Here is a 19,184-nt window from a genome sequence, read left to right on the forward strand (position 1 = left end):
TAAGAAATGTTCAAAAGGAAAATAGATTTTGTTTTTAGCCAAAAAAAAAACGAAAATCTGTACAGAATATTTTCTATACAGAATTTTTTCTGTGCAGAATTCCCTTTCAGATATTTCCTATGGACAGGGTTAATTCTGTACAGAATATGAAGAAGCCCAGATTTTTTTCTGCCCACATTTTTTTTTCCTGCCCAGATTTTTTTCTGCCCAGAAAATTATCGGCTTAATTTAAATATTTCAGAAAAAATCTGTACAGATTTCGTTCTTTATCCTTATTGCTAAAATCTATTAATAGAATTCTGGTTCAACTTTGTTTCATTTGATTAGATTTTTTTCTGTACAGACTCTGTACAGAGTTTTCTAAATAAAGTCTGTACAGATTCTGTCTGCATTCTGCCCAGACTTTTTCGTACAGGTGTGTGGCCTTAGTCAGGTTAACACGTCGGACTAGTAATCTGAGGATTGCTGGCCGCGTGGGTTCAAACCTTGTCGGCGACATGCTGTTGTTTCCTTTAGCAAGAAACTTTACACTCATTGCTTCGTACTGGTTGGTTCAAGGATTCAAATTGCTGATTGCTTTTTTCCAATCCTGGTTAAACGGCCAGAAAGTTGCTGTCACAGTCTTTACATGATTGGTGTGACTTAAAGAGCTCAAAAAATAAGCAACATATAAATAGATGATAAATCTAAATCTAAGGTCTCACTGTTTTTTTCCCCACATATATGTAGGCGTGACAATTGTCTGAATAAATGATTTTCACAAAAAGTATAAAAACTTCAGTTACATTAAGTCTGCTGGCTGAAAATTTGTAAAGGTTATTCTAGAAAAAGTGCCTGAAATATCATTGAAAAGTGGCACTTAACCCCAATAGAACCTGGTAGCATCTTGCAGTTAAAAAAATGTGTAACAGTTTATATTAACTGTCAGTACAGAAAAAGAAAGTTTGTTATTTTTATAAAAGCAGACATGTTGAGTTAACAAATGTACAATTATGTCATTATGCTTCGGGGCATGAATGTTAATATGACTGCCAAAAAGTAAATTTTGTAATTCTTTTTGATGTTACATATTAAATAGAGCTGTATTTTAGTGTGAAATAGCCTCAAATAGGGCTAAATTAATATGAATTTACACGATTGATTGAAGTTAGTGATAGGCGTTTTCTTTTATCCCTAGCCTGAGCTAGTGGCAACTGATTCTTCCCATGCAACCAGCGCAGACCAAGATCTGCTGGCACAATTCTGTGCCGTCTGGTCATGGTCTGCACTGTTCGCTATTTAGTACCTATGATATTTTAAAATTTTCCCTAATTATGATGAATAGTTTTGTCCAGATTGAAAGATAGACAAGTCCATTTATGATATTTAGGGTTATCAAGGTTAAATATCATGATATTAAGTGTAATTATCTGTTCTTTGATAAAAGACAACAAATTGATAATGAGTATTTATGTATAACATAAATCAAACATTTTTGATTCTGAAAAGATTGAATATTTGCCATTTAAAAAATGATTTTGTAATGATTTATTATTGAAGTGCGAAATCAGAATTTTGTTTATTGAGACACTGTCTCTTAAATTTCTTGAGATTAAATTAAAGTATTGATTATTCCAACTTCTCATGTTTCTTAAAAGAATGAAAAGTTTTTTTTAATGGCAAAAATGAGTTAAGACATTATAGTTTACTGTATATATTTCTAACTATAACCTGCTAAATTTCAACGTAATTTCTATAATGAACTTGTTCTGTTTTGAATTTGAAGCTCAACATAATTAATGAGGAAAATTTTAATATAAAAATGCTAAAGTTGAACTGCCAGCGGTGCAGTGTGCAGACACCACTGATTATAAAATCTTGCCAGTAATCTTGCCAGTCATCTTGCCAGTCAAATTGAGTAAATTAAAAACTTATTTATTTATATACATGTGTATACATGTCAGTGACTGGAGGAAAATAATTGAATGCAGCATTATTATCAGATTTTGACCATTAGTACTGTTATATTCTCATCATTATTTACAAAAACATTAAAGTTACTACTTTATGAAACTTTGTGGACTGACAAAAGAAATATTACCAATGTATTATACTCACGCTCTCACTGCAGGTTACATGTTGAAACAATATCAGAATTTAGTTATCCATATTTTGAAATACTAATTTGTGATTTTCCGGACATTATTTACCAGTATAATAGAATTCTGAAACAATTGTTTATGTCCATTCCTTATTATTTTAGGCAAAAAAACAGCAAAAAATGTTTTGTCATGATTTTTGTCACGTAAATATAATATTTTTAGAATGAATGGGACTTTCATTAAGCTTTGAATAGACTCTCTTGAACTGGTACTAAATTTAAGGAAACAATGTGAAGTATGAGGAAATATATGTGAAACCATTATTCTATTTACAAGAAAAACTGCTCAAACCACTATGGATTTTCAATTTTTTCTGCACAGGAAATTTGTATTTCTGAAATTTGGTAAATATTTTTTGCTTTTCCTTTTTGCTTTCTTAATTTCAGGTTTAATTAAAATTACAAGTGAATATAGAAATGTAAGATGCTAGAATTTTCAATATAAATGTATTTATGCAATTTCAGTAATTCAATGATCTTTGATACAATTATTGTAAATTGACCACTTTGGTCTGCTGAAAGGATTTATAGTAGCAAAATAAGAAAGTGTGTTGAAATAATTGAGATATTTGGATGCTCACCTGTATGGAAATGGTCTTGCCTATAATGAGTTGGGTATGGTAATTAGACATGCTAATGATAAGAACAGCCAGTTTAGTTATACTTTGATCTGTCTTTATTGATTGAATGAACACACTTCTTCCATCATAGATGAAATGCTTACCACAAACAGTACTGTGAATTTTAATGCTCATTTGCTCTGAAGTCATGATAATGTGTATAGAAAGGTATTTTATAGTTTTGATATATTTATAAGATTTGATGTTAAAATGAGCTAAACTATTCCTTTCGATTTGTTTGATCAATGTGATGGATTGTTTCCCTTGTGGCTGAAGGGTTGCCTTTAATGGTTAGGGCATCAGAGTTGCAGCCACCTTTAATCCCTGAGTGATCATGAGAGGCAACTTGAAATGAATAACTGAATAATTGGAGTAAATGCATCTCTTAGCTCCAGGTGGTGAGGTGGGGTGGTTTTTACCCCTGATGTTGCTTTGAAGATTGTGACACTCCAGGTTAGCCAAAATCATCTTTCCTGTTTCTGCACCATATGATCTAAAATGTGTTGGTGCCATAAAACCAAACAAACAAGTGGTGGATTGTATTTTGGAAATCAAAGTTACTGCCAAGAGATATATTTAACAATATGGGGGCATTTAATGGAGTTTACCATTTGTTACTTTTCTCCTTTACCATAGGTTTGAGAATTAAAAGAGTTTCCACTTGCTGGGATGACATCTGGCTGGTCCAAATTATAAGCTTGGATTTCTTAGTCCATGATTTAAATTTATCATTGTTATTTAATGGGCTTAATTTTAAAAATAAGGAGAGTTATAATATATTGACAGGCTTGAAGAATCTCCTCAACTTCTTCATGCAATATTGCTCAAGTCAATAAATGGTGGAGGTTGCCTGTCTTCCACAAGCTATTGGGAATATCAGAGAGATCGCTTGTGGCACAAATGGGACTCTTACTTGTTTCAGGCTCAAGGCTCACATGATTCTTATCCTAAACTGTTGAGCAAAGGGTAGCAATACGTAGCATAGACTTAAATTTTCCATCACTTGTTTTACTTTGTTGGTAAATATCAAAAGAATGGTTCATTCCGCAGATACCTTTAATATGTTATATAGTATATATCATGATTAAATACTTTATGAAGGAAGTGCAACTGTAATGAAATATTTTGAGAGTAAATGTATATGTCACTGTGACAGTATATGTCCAAGTTGAAATAATTCAGATCATATTAAATAAAGGTATATAATCTTCATAATCTTCAATTCAGATATTTATTGTTGTATCTACAGGTAGTTTAAAAGAAGCAGTCCTATATTTTATATTCAGGTCAGCCATCTTGATATATAAACTGGTTTTATTACTTTTCAAGTGGGTTAATTCAGTTTTTTTCCCTATCTGAAATTGTGTATTGACATTGATATACTCTCAAGTGGGAAATGTTACAGGAACTCTGGGAAATATAATGCCAAATTATGGTTTCTGCTTGAGGTTTAAGTCATACTATCTCTGTAACCAAAAATACCAGCTTTATAAATGATGGAGTTAGAATAGCATTTACTTACCATACCAGCATTATGAAGGTTGATGTTTAGTCATAAGTAAGATTCATGCCAAAAATCTGTATTGAACTTAAGTATATAAATTGATTTTTTTTCACACACTGAGTCTGTTCAGATTGCTTGCATTTATTAAGAGTTTGGTGCATACTGTTACTAAATTGACTAAAATATTGATGCTATAAAATATGCATAGGACTCCATCTCAAGTTGTTCATATCAACTATAGAAAATTATTTCTGCATGCCAATGTTGAATTTGTATTGTACTCCTGTTTCAGAGAACATCCTTCCATGATGATGATTTGTATCAGCCAAATCCCCAACTGTCCCCCACCCAACACTCACATGCCCCCTCCCAAATGGACACTATGATTATTTCACCCTTACTCTGCTGAATTTGTGTTAAATGGACTTGCCCTGCTTTGAATAAAAATTTTTTTGAACAGTTCATTGTAAATTTGAGGGGTGTTTTTTTTTTTTTATCAAAATGGTAAAATTAAGAAGCCAACAGTCAGATTTGTAAAGACAGTCATGTCATTGCAGCTGCTTGGCTTGGCAATTTTATTGTAAATCTTTAACATTTAGTATCTAAGTTTCTGCCAATGCTGTTGAATTAGGTAGAAACTTTATAAACCTAATAAAAAAAAAAAAAGAGATTATTAGTAAAATTACTGTATGATTTTAACATGAATCAGGAAATGTATCAGGAAGATGAAACAAATTGCTTGATTTATATTGGGGTTGAAATGATGACGTGTTGGCTATAAATGTATATAGTTAATCTGTAAACAGTTTGTGTTGAAAGTCTGCCACTGTTTACTATGTCAGGTCATTATAGAATAATTTGGCTTAGTGTTTGGGGAACAGCTGTTTTGGTGGTCAAATATCTAATGGTTAATGAACCAAAATATTTCAGCGATTTTTCTTTGAAATTCTTTGAATGTTATTGGAATTATTACAGATCTGTAAAGCCACCTGTACATAGAGCCAGGCTAGCTGAATGTTGTCCGTACTTTCTGACCAGTCTCTCTATAGTGTTGGTTGCAATATATAAGTATTTTGATATTGATATCACTATTTTAAGATATGGACTCTTCCAAATTTAAAAGCACATTATGCCTCAGAAATGAATAAATTTTACATTCTTAAAAAAGGGCAAAACATTAATTTCATAACCTTTAAAAAATGGTTTTAGGGCATGTTGCATGCTAAGTATGATCCGAAGAGAGTAGCGCTGAACATGAAATTATTTCTCATAAAGGTAGCAAAATGTTAAAACAAAGTATTATTTTGACTTCCATCAGATATACATAATCACGATATCTATACTAATTGCAAAAATCAACAGAAGCCGAAGATCGTTCGGGTAATATATTGGCCAACATGTAATTTTTTGGAAATTTTAACAGGAAAACAAAGTAAGTTTTTTGTGAAATAAAAATTAAAGCATAATTCATGGCAGAATGGGCCTTTAAGTCAAGACAAATTTATGAGAAGAGAATGTTAAATTGAAATTTTTCCACTTGCATCCAAATTTTTTCCACTTGCATCAAACTTTGCTGGCATTTGAAGAAATACACAACCAACCTTTTCTAAAGGTTTCTTGATTTACTTTTTTTGCATATTTTCAACTGCAATGAAATATCATATTTCTATATAAGTGTTATAAATATGTTGCTTTTTCAACTTTTCTTTCTAAATATTTGACAATTCAGCATAATACAAATATGTGTGACAAGGGAAACAACTTTAAATAAGTGAACAAAATAAATTAGTCAGAGTTACTTCCCTTCAATAATAGTGTTACATTGCCATTCTTAAACAGGGGAAAGCAGTATGTGAAGAAAATGAATAGTTTTGGAAGAGTTTTTTTGCCTTACTTAAATATTCGGATTGATCACATGGAAAGATTTTATGTTTTCTTAAGTAATAGATTGATTAACTTAATTTAACTTGTGTTTTTGTTTGTTTTTTTTTCCACTTTAGTTTGAAGGAAGTCTGTTTTAGACATGCCCTTCAATATCCTTATCATCTTGAATCAGGAAAAAAGTAACTTCTACAGAACTATACATCAAAGGTTGAGCGAGATAAGTCAATGATCAGAAAAATTGGTAGCATCCTGTAGGCACCATTATCTATATTGAGTCAATAAAAAAAACCATTTAGTTTTCAGTTAAATTACCATACTTTTTCTTGTAAATGTTCAGTCAATGTAAACAGTCATAAGTTATTTTTGGAACTTCATATAAATTATATTAATTTTGACCAACTTACTTTTGCTATAGATTGTAGCATAGTTATGAAAAGCTATAGGAAAAGTTTTGTCTGTTGTGACAATTAAACTTGCTCTAATTTTTCCAGCAGGCTGACGTAACATCAGTGGTTCCATTCAGGTGCCCGTTTGTGCCTGAAATAATGCACGGAAGGGCACCTGTCAGGACTTCCTCCACCAGTAAAGGTGGACTAGCCATATGACCTATACTGTGTCAGTTCCACGTTAAATCCAAACACAAACAAACAAATTTACCCTGTTAACTAAAGGAGTTACAAACTAGCCTTGATTTAAGTTATCAAAGGAAAGTGTTATAAAGAAATCCTAATTTGCTCTGTCAACTAAAAGAGAAAGTTATTATCATGTTACAAAAATGTTATTGATATAATTATGGTATCTCAAAATGAAAATGAGGCTATAGTGTGTGTTTTTTAGCTCACCTGTCACAAAGTGACAGGGTGAGCTTTTGTGATCGCTTTTCGTCCGTCGTCCGTCCGTCCGTAAACTTTTGCTTAAAATGACATCTCCTCATAAACCACTGAGCCAATTTCATCCAAACTTCACAGGAATGTTCCTTTGGTGGTCACCTTTAAAAATTGTTAAAAGAATTTAATTCCATGCAGAACTCTGGTTGCCATGGCAACCAAAAGAAAAAACTTTAAATATCTTCTTTTAAAAAACCGTAAGAGCTAGAGCTTAGATATTTGGCATGAAACATCTTCTAGTGAGTGTCTACCAAGTTTGTTCAAATAAAAGCCCTGGGGTCAAAATTGGCCCCGCCCCAGGGGGGCATTGATTTTCCCTATATGCATATAGTAAAAACTTAAAAAATCTTCTTTTAAAGAACCCAAAGAGCTAGAGCTAAGATATTTAGCATGAAACATCTTCTAATGAGTGTCTACCAAGTTTGTTCAAATAAAAGCCCTGGGGTCAAAATTGGCCCCGCCCCTGGGGGTCATTGATTTTCCCTATATGCATATAGTAAAAACTTAAAAAATCTTCTTTTAAAGAACCGTAAGAGCTAGAGCTTAGATATTTGGCATGAAACATCTTCTAGTGAATGTCTACCAAGTTTGTTCAAATAAAAGCCCTGGGGTCAAAATTGGCCCTGCCCCAGGGGGTCATTGATTTTCCCTATATGCATATAGTAAAAACTTAAAAAATCTTCTTTTAAAGAACCCAAAGAGCTAGAGCTAAGATATTAAGCATGAAACATCTTCTAGTGAGTGTCTACCAAGTTTGTTCAAATTAAAGCCCTGGGGTCAAAATTGGCCCTGCCCCGGGGGTCATTGATTTTCCCTATATGCATATAGTAAAAACTTAAAAAAATCTTCTATTAAAGAACCATAAGAGCTAGAGCTTAGATATTTAGCATAAAACATCTTCTAGTGAATGTCTACCAAGTTTGTTCAAATAAAAGCCCTGGGGTCAAAATTGACCCCGCCCCAGGGGGGTCATAGATTTTCCCTATATGCATATAGTAAAAACTTAAAAAATCTTCTTTTAAAGAACCCAAAGAGCTAGAGCTAAGATATTTAGCATGAAACATCTTCTAATGAGTGTCTACCAAGTTTGTTCAAATAAAAGCCCTGGGGTCAAAATTGGCCCCGCCCAGGGGGTCATTGATTTTCCCTATATGCATATAGTAAAAACTTAAAAAATCTTCTTTTAAAGAACTCAAAGAGCTAGAGCTAAGATATTTAGCATGAAACATGTTCTAATGGGTGTCTACCAAGTATGTTCAAATAAAAGCCCTGGGGTCAAAACTGGCCCCGCCCGGGGGGTCATTGATTTTCCTTATATGTGTATAGCAAAAACTTAAAAATCTTCTTTGGAAAAACCCGAATAGCTAGAGTTTAGATATTAAGCATGAAACATCTTTAAGTAAATATCTACAAAGTTTGTTAAAATAAACGCCCGGGGGTCAAAACTGGCCCTGCCCCAGGGGTGTCATTGTTTTTAACTATATGTGTATAGTAAAAACTTTAAAAATCTTCTTTTAAAAAAAGCCAATGAGCTAGAACTTAGATGTTTAGCATGAAACATCTTCTTATGGGTGTCTACCAAGTCTGTTCAAATAAACAAATAAAAGCCCTTGGGTAAAAATTGGCCCGGGGGTGGGGGGGGCCTATATACAGGTGAGCGACTTCAGGGCCATCATGGCCCTCTTGTAGGTTTATTTATACTTTGCGCCTGAATTAATCATATGTCCGAGATTAAAGCATCCTTGCCGCATCACTGTAGTAGTCTCATCGAGGACGTCTTTTTCATGCCAAATCTACCTGGAGCCCGTTCTTCATTCAATGTTGGTGAAGGAGTCGACAATACTGCCAAGACATCAGCTTTACGACCAGCAATAACAAAAACGACCCTTGTTAGCGCCACCCTCCAGAGTCAGTCACAACAGGTCAACCAATCACCTCTGGTACTTGAGATGACTTGACCTTGGCTTGCCATGTGCCTTCTCCACGACATGCACGCCTCTGGAGGGATTTGGAGAAGAATTAGGCTATATGGGGTGTGATATGGATTTTATATGATCTTCTTTTACTCTGGAAATGAAAAAGAGGTTATATGGGGTGTGATAATATGGATTTGATATGAAATTTTTGCACCCTGGAACTTAAAACGAGGGCAAATTGATAAAATTGGATCCAATGATATTTCATTGATTTCATTGGAACATTATGTGGTGAAAATGCTTAAAGTGCATTGGATATATTTTATAGGGTGTGAAATAAATATATATATTATGACTTGTATAATATATATAAAATTATGTATAATATATATGTACATGAATATTTTGGAAACTTGATGTGGAAAATAAAAGAAAAACTGGCTAAAAGATGAGATGAAGTTATTAGAGATATTACTGCACATCAAGCTGTCTAAAGCTAAGATTAGAGATCTTTGATAAATTTGTTTTTACAGGGGAATGAGTCATGTAGTTTCAAAATTGTATTCCCCGATATTTCTGCTGGCAATACATTTTTGTTAGTGAACTTTATGCATTAAAGGACAAAATTGAATTGTTTTGTACCCGTAAAAACTATTCTACTTTTAAAACAGCAATAAAATCATTGAAATTAGAAAAGATATTATTTCGTTGAAATGAAAATATACTGCTTTTAAACAGCAATTAATGTCTGACAGCTAGCCAGACACAAAAAAAACATCACTAAAAGGCACTGTGTCAGTAGCAGCAAAACAAAATGGCAATAAAGGGCAATGCCAAGTAGCAAGAAAACAAATAAATTTAGCAATAATAGGGCACTCACAGTATCAGCAGCAATGAAACAAAACAACAGTAAAGGGCTTTATGTCAGTAGCCACAAAAAATAGCTGGATAGTGCTGCCTTACTTATTGACAACAATATAGAGGCACTGAAACATGCAGTGAGCTTTAAATGAAAGGCAAAAGTTCATGGTTGATTGATCACTTGTGCACTTCTTGTCCTATTCATCAACTGTCATTCCCGGTAGCATGATTTTTTTATCTTTTTTTTCTTTTCTTTTTTGAAGAAAATATTGATTTTTAGTGGTTCTGCCATCAGAAAAATAAACAGATGTGCACTGATGACCTAATGTTTTAAGCTCTACATTTTCTCGACCTGTGATGAAATTTTCTAAATTTTTGTTTTGTTTTGAAATTTGTTGGCTAAACATGTTTGTTATGTAATGAAATTTGACTGAACTAAAATGCATAATATTCCATGACTTTTGTAACCCATCTTACAGAAAACTAAATTAGTTTTTGTTGTAGATTTTTGACTTCTGGTTATTCTCACTTCACAGTGCTTGATTAGCAAGTAGCTGTGCTTGATTCACATTTCAGAGAAAAGGAGAGAGAAATCCATATTAAATGAATAGCAATTACTGTAATCAAGTTGCAAGACAATGAAAACTGCTGGTCAATTTTCGGTAGAACAATGTTCTGAACGAAACCCCATTGGTGAAAGGTCAATACCAAATATGGCACAATTGATCTGTTCTCACTTATTAATTCCTTTGCAAGACATTTTAGCTCTGGCATATTAAAGGTCTGAGGTAGATTTATGGACAGATAATTTGATATTCCTTTTCCAGTAACATGGTCTGAAAAAAGCGCGGCAGTCCTTTCAGCAATGTTGATTTAAAGAAGGAAGTGGAGATAGAATAATATTTTTGTGTTTGCTGAAATGCAAGTGGTGTGTTTACTATGTATTTAACCGACCTGATTGAATTCCTATGGTCAATATTTTTCTTTTCTTTTGGTCAATATTTTCATACAGCAAGGCCTTTAATGTCCATTGTGTTTATCACATTCTTTTGTTGATTTTCTATCATAGAAATGTTAAAAGCTAAATTATTTGGCTTAGTTAAAAGGAGAACATTTTGACCTATTACAAACATTTATATTTCTGCCTAATAGTGTACACAATTTTTTGTGAAAGGGTTTAAAAATGAAAAAGTAAATTCAAATTAAAGATATATTTAAACCATTAGGTTTATATTTTCATAGGTTATATGGCCTAAATATATTGATTAAAAAACATACATAACCCAAGCCATGAAATTATATAATATGTTAGTAGTCTAGAATCTTGTAAGGAATTGTTGTACTGCAAATATGTCTGCATGTATATATATATCTGCCATAATCTGGTATGAAAGACATCTGCATGAATATGAATCTGCCCTATTCTGGTTAGACACAAGTCTGCATAAAACATCTGCATGGATATAAGTCAGCCCTAATCTGGTTTGTAAGACACCTGCATGGATATGAGTCAGCCCTAACCTGGTATGTAAGACATCTGCATGGATATGAGTCTGCCCTAATCTGGTTTGTAAGACATCTGCATGGATATGAGTCTGCTCTTATCTGGTATGTAAGACATCTGCATGGATATAAGTCTGCTCTTATCTGGTATGTAAGACATCTGTATGGATATAAGTCTGCTCTTATCTGGTATGTAAGACATCTGCATGGATATGAGAGTCAGCTCTTATCTGGTATGTAAGACATCTGCATAGATATGAGTCTGCCCTAATCTGGTTTGTAAGACATCTGCATGGATATAAGTCAGTCCTAACCTGGTATGTAAGACATCTGCATAGATATGAGTCTGCTCTTATCTGGTATGCAAGACATCTGTATGGATATGATTCTGCCCTAATCTGGTATGTAAGACACCTGCATGGATATGAGTCAGCCCTAATCTGGTTTGTAAGACATCTGCATGGATATGAGTCTGCTCTTATTTGGGTATGTAAGACATCTGCATGGATATGAGTCGGCCCTAATCTGGTATGTAAGACATCTGCATGGATATGAGTCAGCCCTAATCTTATATGTAAGACACCTGCATGGATATGAGTCAGCCCTAATCTGGTTTGTAAGACATCTGCATGGATATGAGTCAGCCCTAATCTGGTTTGTAAGACATCTGCATGGATATGAGTCTGCTCTTATCTGGTATGTAAGACATCTGCATGGATATGAGTCAGCCCTAATCTGGTATGTAAGACATCTGCATGGATATGAGTCTGCTCTAATCTGGTATGTAAGACATCTGCAGGGATATAAGTCTGCTCTTATCTGGTATGTAAGAACATCTGCATGGATATGAGTCAGCCCTAATCTGGTATGTAAGACATCTGCATGGATATAAGTCAGTCCTAACCTTGTTTGTAAGACATCTGCATGGATATGACAGTCAGTCCTAACCTGGTTTGTAAGACATCTGCATGGATATGAGTCTGCTCTTATCTGGTATGTAAGACATCTGCATGGATATGAGTCAGCCCTAATCTGGTATGTAAGACATCTGCAGGGATATAAGACATCTGCATGGATATAAGTCTGCCCTAATCTGGTATGTAAGACATCTACATGGATATGAGTCGGCCCTAATCTGGTATGTAAGACATCTGCATGGATATAAGTCTGTCCTAACCTGGTTTGTAAGACATCTGCATGGATATGAGTCTGCTCTTATCTGGTATGTAAGACATCTGCATGGATATAAGTCTGCTCTTATCTGGTATGTAAGACATCTGCATGGATATGAGTCGGCCCTAATCTGGTATGTAAGACATCTGCATGGATATGAGTCAGCCCTAATCTGGTATGTAAGACATCTGCATGGATATGAGTCAGCCCTAATCTGGTATGTAAGACATCTGCAGGGATATAAGTCAGTCCTAACCTGGTTTGTAAGACATCTGCATGGATATGAGTCTGCTCTTATCTGGTATGTAAGACATCTGCATGGATATAAGTCGGCCCTAATCTGGTATGTAAGACATCTGCATGGATATAAGTCTGCTCTTATCTGGTATGTAAGACATCTGCATGGATATGAGTCGGCCCTAATCTGGTATGTAAGACATCTGCATGGATATGAGTCAGCCCTAATCTGGTTTGTAAGACATCTGCATGGATATGAGTCTGCTCTTATCTGGTATGTAAGACATCTGCATGGATATAAGTCTGCCCTAATCTGGTATGTAAGACATCTACATGGATATAAGTCTGCTCTTATCTGGTATGTAAGACATCTGCATGGATATAAGTCTGCCCTAATCTGGTATGTAAGACATCTGCATGGATATAAGTCTGCTCTTATCTGGTATGTAAGACATCTGCATGGATATAAGTCTGCCCTAATCTGGTATGTAAGACATCTGTATGGATATAAGTCTGCCCTAATCTGGTATGTAAGACATCTGTATGGATATAAGTCTGCCCTAATCTGGTATGTAAGACATCTGCATGGATATAAGTCTGCTCTTATCTGGTATGCTAAGACATCTGCATGGATATGAGTCTGCCCTAATCTGGTATGTAAGACATCTGTATGGATATAAGTCTGCTCTTATCTGGTATGTAAGACATCTGCATGGATATGAGTCAGCCCTAATCTGGTATGTAAGACATCTGTATGGATATAAGTCTGCCCTAATCTGGTATGTAAGACATCTGCATGGATATAAGTCTGCTCTTATCTGGTATGTAAGACATCTGCATGGATATGAGTCTGCCCTAATCTGGTATGTAAGACATCTACATGGATATAAGTCTGCTCTTATCTGGTATGTAATACATCTGCATAGATATGAGTCTGCCCTTATCTGGTATGTAAGACATCTGCATGGATATAAGTCTGCCCTAATCTGGTATGTAAGACATTCTGCATGGATATGAGTCTGCTCTTATCTGGTATGTAAGACATCTGCATGGATATGACAGTCAGCCCTAATCTGGTATGTAAGACATCTGCATGGATATGAGTCAGCCCTAATCTGGTATGTAAACATCTGCATGGATATGAGTCTGCCCTAATCTGGTTTGTAAGACATCTGCATGGATATAAGTCTGCTCTTATCTGGTATGTAAGACATCTGCATGGATATGAGTCAGCCCTAATCTGGTATGTAAGACATCTGCATGGATATGAGTCTGCTCTTATCTGGTATGTAAGACATCTGCATGGGTATGACAGTCAGCCCTAATCTGGTATGTAAGACATCTGCATGGATATGAGTCAGCCCTAATCTGGTATGTAAGACATCTGCATGGATATGAGTCTGCTCTTATCTGGTATGTAAGACATCTGCATGGATATGAGTCAGCCCTTATCTGGTATGTAAGACATCTGCATGGATATAAGTCTGCTCTTATCTGGTATGTAAGACATCTGCATGGATATGAGTCAGCCCTTATCTGGTATGTAAGACATCTGCATGGATATAAGTCAGTCCTAATCTGGTATGTAAGACATCTGCATGGATATGAGGCTTGCACTGGTTCTGCAACCCATACAGCATTATAGATTAAATATGGACTTACATCCATCTTTCAATCTGGAGAAAACCTGATTCATTATTTTTTGGTGAAAACAAGTACTGACTTAATAATGAATAGTGCTGTTCATTATAAGCTGGCATGAAATTGTGCCATCTAATCTTCGTATGCACTTAGGTTGCATGAGTATAATAATTTGCAGCCAGTAGTCTAAGGGTTAATGCTATTGTAAAAGGAACTGATTCAGCTATATTTCCTCATGGCAAACAATAACATTATAATTAAGGTTAACATGTTTCTTCAATTAGATCTGATAATTGAATTGATTAATTCTCTATAGGAGAGATACAATACATAATGCACAGAGAAGAAAATCATAATGCTTGTGTGATGTTGTCCTAGTTTCGGTTACAATACAAACAATATGTACTGTTGCGAACTGAAGTATTGATTCATTCATGAAAATGATTAACAATTCCTGGTTTATTGAATATAAATGCTGAATCAGAAATACATGATACATGAATTATTGTAGCTTGTGTTTTATTTGCTTTTAAAAATCATGATTTTTTGGAATTTTAGAAAAAAAAATGTGTGATAATGTATGTTTAAAAGTGCATAGTGTGAATTAAGGAATTATGTAATTATATGGAAATTATTTAAATAATCTTTAAAATTAATTGGTGATAACACTCTGTCAAAGTGCATAGTTTTAGGGATTTTGCAATTATTATATGGAAATGTTTTAATCATCTTTAAAGTTAATATAATTGATTTAGAATTTGAGGGATTTTTTTGTCATGAAGAAAAGTGGAAGGAGATTTTATCTTTTGTTAGTTTGACTGTCATAGTTATAGTGCCACTGATGTGAAAGAAAAATGTGTGAAAAGTTCATTTTTATGGATCTCTTTTTATTTCATTAATTCTGTTACACACAGATTAAGGTGCCTGTTAATTAAGAAACATCTGTTACAGGAAAATTCTTTCTCATCTTAAGGATTCCTTTGTTAGCCCTTGATTATTGTATTTTATTGGTATGGAACACAGCTGTTATGCAAGTATAAGAAATTTTGAACAAAGTCTTTGTGTATAATTGTATAGATAATGTTAGTTTTATTTTTTTGTCATCGCATTGCATGTTGGGATAGATGAGGATTTTAGTGGGTGTTTGTTTGTTTTTCTTTATGAGGGAATTACCAATGAAAGTATGGCATAGAAAATTTCTGCAGAATTTAATCGCTGTGTCAACATAGCGTTTTAAAAAAAAACAATTTTTTGAAAAAAAAAGTCAAAAACTTAAAATTTAACCAGAAGTGGGGACAGCTTTTAAATATATGAAATGGACAGTATTTTTACCTGTCGGAAGATTTACAGTATGTTTGCAGAAGAAAGTCTTTTATACTTGAGACTCACATATAGTTTATAATAACTTTGGTTTTAACTGGAAATGCTGAGTGGTTAAGGTTGTTGACTTCAAACTACTTGCACCACTGTAGGTTTGAGCCTCGCCAGAATCTTTGGATTTTTCATGTGAGAAAGCTAGCCAGCTAGCTTTCAGAATGTCTGTGGTTCTACTCAATTGCCGGTTTGTACCTGAAATAATGTACAGAGGGAAACCTGACGTCTTCCTTCACCATGCAGTATTGAGTTAAATTGTTCAAAGTAATTTGACAAAAATGACCATTAAAGTACATGTACATATATATAAATACCCACCAACAAACCCCATAAAAAAGAAGAAAGAAAAAAATACTATAGTTTCTTTGACTCTTGATATATTTACTGCCCTATTTTTAGTGTTGTGGAAATTAAAAATAATTTAATGTGGCATGAAAAGTGTTGCTGACTCCAAATAACATTGTTAAAAGGAAATAAAAATAAATGTAGTGGAAATGAAAATGATGTGTTTTAGCTATTGATGACAGGTTTTATTGTTTGAGAGGTTATAAATGAAATATGTATTAATTGTTTGAAACATATGAATGTACTGGGCTTCATTGTGCTCTTCTTGATCAAAAGACAAAACATTTTAAAGTTTGAATGGTTGAAGTATATGTTTATATTTCCCTCTTGACTGAAGTAATATTCTTTTTATTTCATGACTCATAAGAATTTATTTTTTTTGCTAGAATATTTCACTTAGTTTATAATTGGCTTTGGCCGACATTGGTCTCAGTGTATTATTTGGTCACACTTTCATTTGCAACTTAATTTGTGATTCTAAGTATCCTATATTGAAACTTACACTCAGTCATGTCTTTCGGATGTCATAAGATCATTAACCAAGCAGGATCCGTAACTTTAGTATTGAATTATTCCCCTTTGTGAATTCTGATAAAGGTTACAGCGATTAATTACTTGAATCTTGGAGGAATTAGAGGAAGAAGGTTGTAGGAGGTGACAATGACTACTAGATCACCCCGAGTTGGGACATGACTTTAAACTAACTCTTTCACCTGCTGAAACCTAGCCCCGTGCCAGCCAGTGCATATATGTGCAGTCTGACCTGGCTGACTATACTGGTGACTGACACACTTCAAAATTTCATCTTGATACCCCAAAATTGGTAATGGACAGTTCCAAAAATGGAGGCTTGACAAGTCTGTTTAAGACATTCGGCAGGTTAAGGGTAAAATAATGATTTAGTACTGTTGATTTTTTGGTTTCATTGGTTTTTTGGATAAACAATGCAACACCATATTATTGTTTCTTGGGGACTTGTTGTCATGGAATATATATATCATACGATGACAAAATTTCACGAAAATACTCCCTGGGGAAGTGCTCATGTATCAAAGTGTACAGGACACTGTGTTTATATATTTATATTTGCTGAATTCATGTCAGCAGTTTTGTTGCCCAGTGGTTTTATGATTTTACTATACAATAGTACTTGAGTTTGATTAAATTCTTTTACTATCAGATGGCTGATATTTAAGTTAAGTTTCACTCATTATGGGTTAATGTTTATTATCAATAACATATTTATGTCACTTTTTTGTAAGAAGAGAACCTTGAAGGACCTTTGGTGTTATAAAAATAAGACAGGTTCAGGAAACAGGAAGCTACTAAATTTTAAATGTATATTGTTTTGTGAAAATTGATGATATTGTTTGGTTGGATTTCTTTTAAGTCACTGGGACATTGTTATGGTCATACAATCACTTTAAGAATGGAAGTCAGTTTCTAGTTAGGTACTCTTATCAAGAAATCACCTTAAGTACTGTGACCTTGATTGGAACCACTAAGTTTGGTAAGCTAGCATATAAAGCCGCAAAGGAAAGATAAAAACTACTGTTTACCTGAAAAATCCTTTGCCACAGCTGCCAAGGGATTATACCCGAGGTTTCTTGTTATTTTAGGCAGACACTTAAACCACATCCCTAATGGTTTACTAAACAATTATGACTGTTGTATGTTAAATAGCTGAAAATAGAACTGTCTAGATCGTATTGTATGGTGTAGAAAATATGAGAATATAACAGCCAGACTTTGTATGTATAAGGTAACGTCAGAAATAGGAAAAGCATTGATTTCTACTACTATTTCTCATGTCTGATTGCCTGTCCAGCTATAAAACCAGATAAATGACTGGCTATTTTAAGCGGAAACATGTCCTACTGTTATTACTCAGAATCAGCTTGTTTCATAAATATCATATTATAATTTTGTTAAGTTTGTGGCTAAGTGAGTAAATTGTTTCAAAGTATTAGTTGCTAAATCAAGCCTGTCTGAGTATGATATATAACTTAATTTTTTTTTTCTTGTGGTCTTGCGTGTTTATATAATCAAAAATCATAGGTTTTCAATTATTCCAGTTTAATTATTCAAGTTTAATTAAGGTTTCCAAGTTAAATTATTCTTTCTTTACTGTCTGCTAATCTTACTGCCATTGTGGGTTTGAACTTAAAGTCTTTGAATATCAAAATCTTTGCTTTGTGTTTGAGCTACTAAAGGTATTACACTGTGTACAAGATGATGCCTCTTGTGGTGAAGTTGTATATATGTATATAGTCTTACTTAAGTGTAGAATTAAATAAATCTTTGCCAATAAAATTTTGTGACCGTATATAATTACAATATGACCAATACATGTTTAGGACAAGGCGGGTCAGCATAACCTTGAAGTCTGACCTGAAGGTCTGTTAAACTGTTCGCTACTCAATGTAAATATTTTGGTACAGAATTAAACTTCAGAATCATTTCTAATCAAACTACTTGAATGAAAATGAACAAATTAAAAGCAAAGCCAAATGATTATACAAATTCAGAAATTTAAAGTTTAAAGTATATATTTATATAAATCAAATTAGAATTTTATAAAACATTATTTCAAACTTGAACTGACTGTTCGGAATAACTGCCATATGCAAAGTACTTGATTGATAAGATTATTTCTCCATAAAGAAGATATAAAATTTATGTGACCCTCAAAGCTTGATGTAGTATGACATTTTAAATGCATAAATTTTGGATATAAATATTAGGAATTATGTCAATTGACATGTATATTTGCATAGATGCATGAACCCGTCAAGATGCTCATTAATATTCATTAATTGCCCACTACTTAAAGTCATTATTGTCCCAAGTTATGTAACTTCCCCGCATTTATATATCAAAAAAATTTCTTATAATCATTGTTTTTATGTTATTACCATGAAAACGAACATCCGTTGTTTGATTAATTGCGGATAGCAAAATCACAAACAAAAATATTTGACTTTCCGTTGAAGCTGACAGATACTGCAAGTGTTAAAGTGGAGTTTACGGCTATGGACATTGGTCATCAATATCAAAATAAATGATAAAAAGTACAGTGTTTAAAAGCTGTTGTGGACA

At 33.7% G+C, this 19,184-nt stretch overlaps 1 protein-coding gene across 1 annotated transcript in view; it reads left to right on the plus strand.

Moving 5' to 3' along the window:
- LOC132735677 (SLIT-ROBO Rho GTPase-activating protein 1-like) overlaps nt 1–19,184 on the plus strand; it is a 93,042-nt gene that overhangs the window by 13,928 nt on the left and 59,930 nt on the right. The gene's annotated exons all lie outside the window — the stretch shown is intronic.

The sequence above is a fragment of the Ruditapes philippinarum genome, unplaced genomic scaffold (assembly GCF_026571515.1).
Source record: "Ruditapes philippinarum isolate M1 unplaced genomic scaffold, ASM2657151v2 ctg741_1_1_1_1, whole genome shotgun sequence".
Taxonomy (NCBI): domain Eukaryota; kingdom Metazoa; phylum Mollusca; class Bivalvia; order Venerida; family Veneridae; genus Ruditapes; species Ruditapes philippinarum.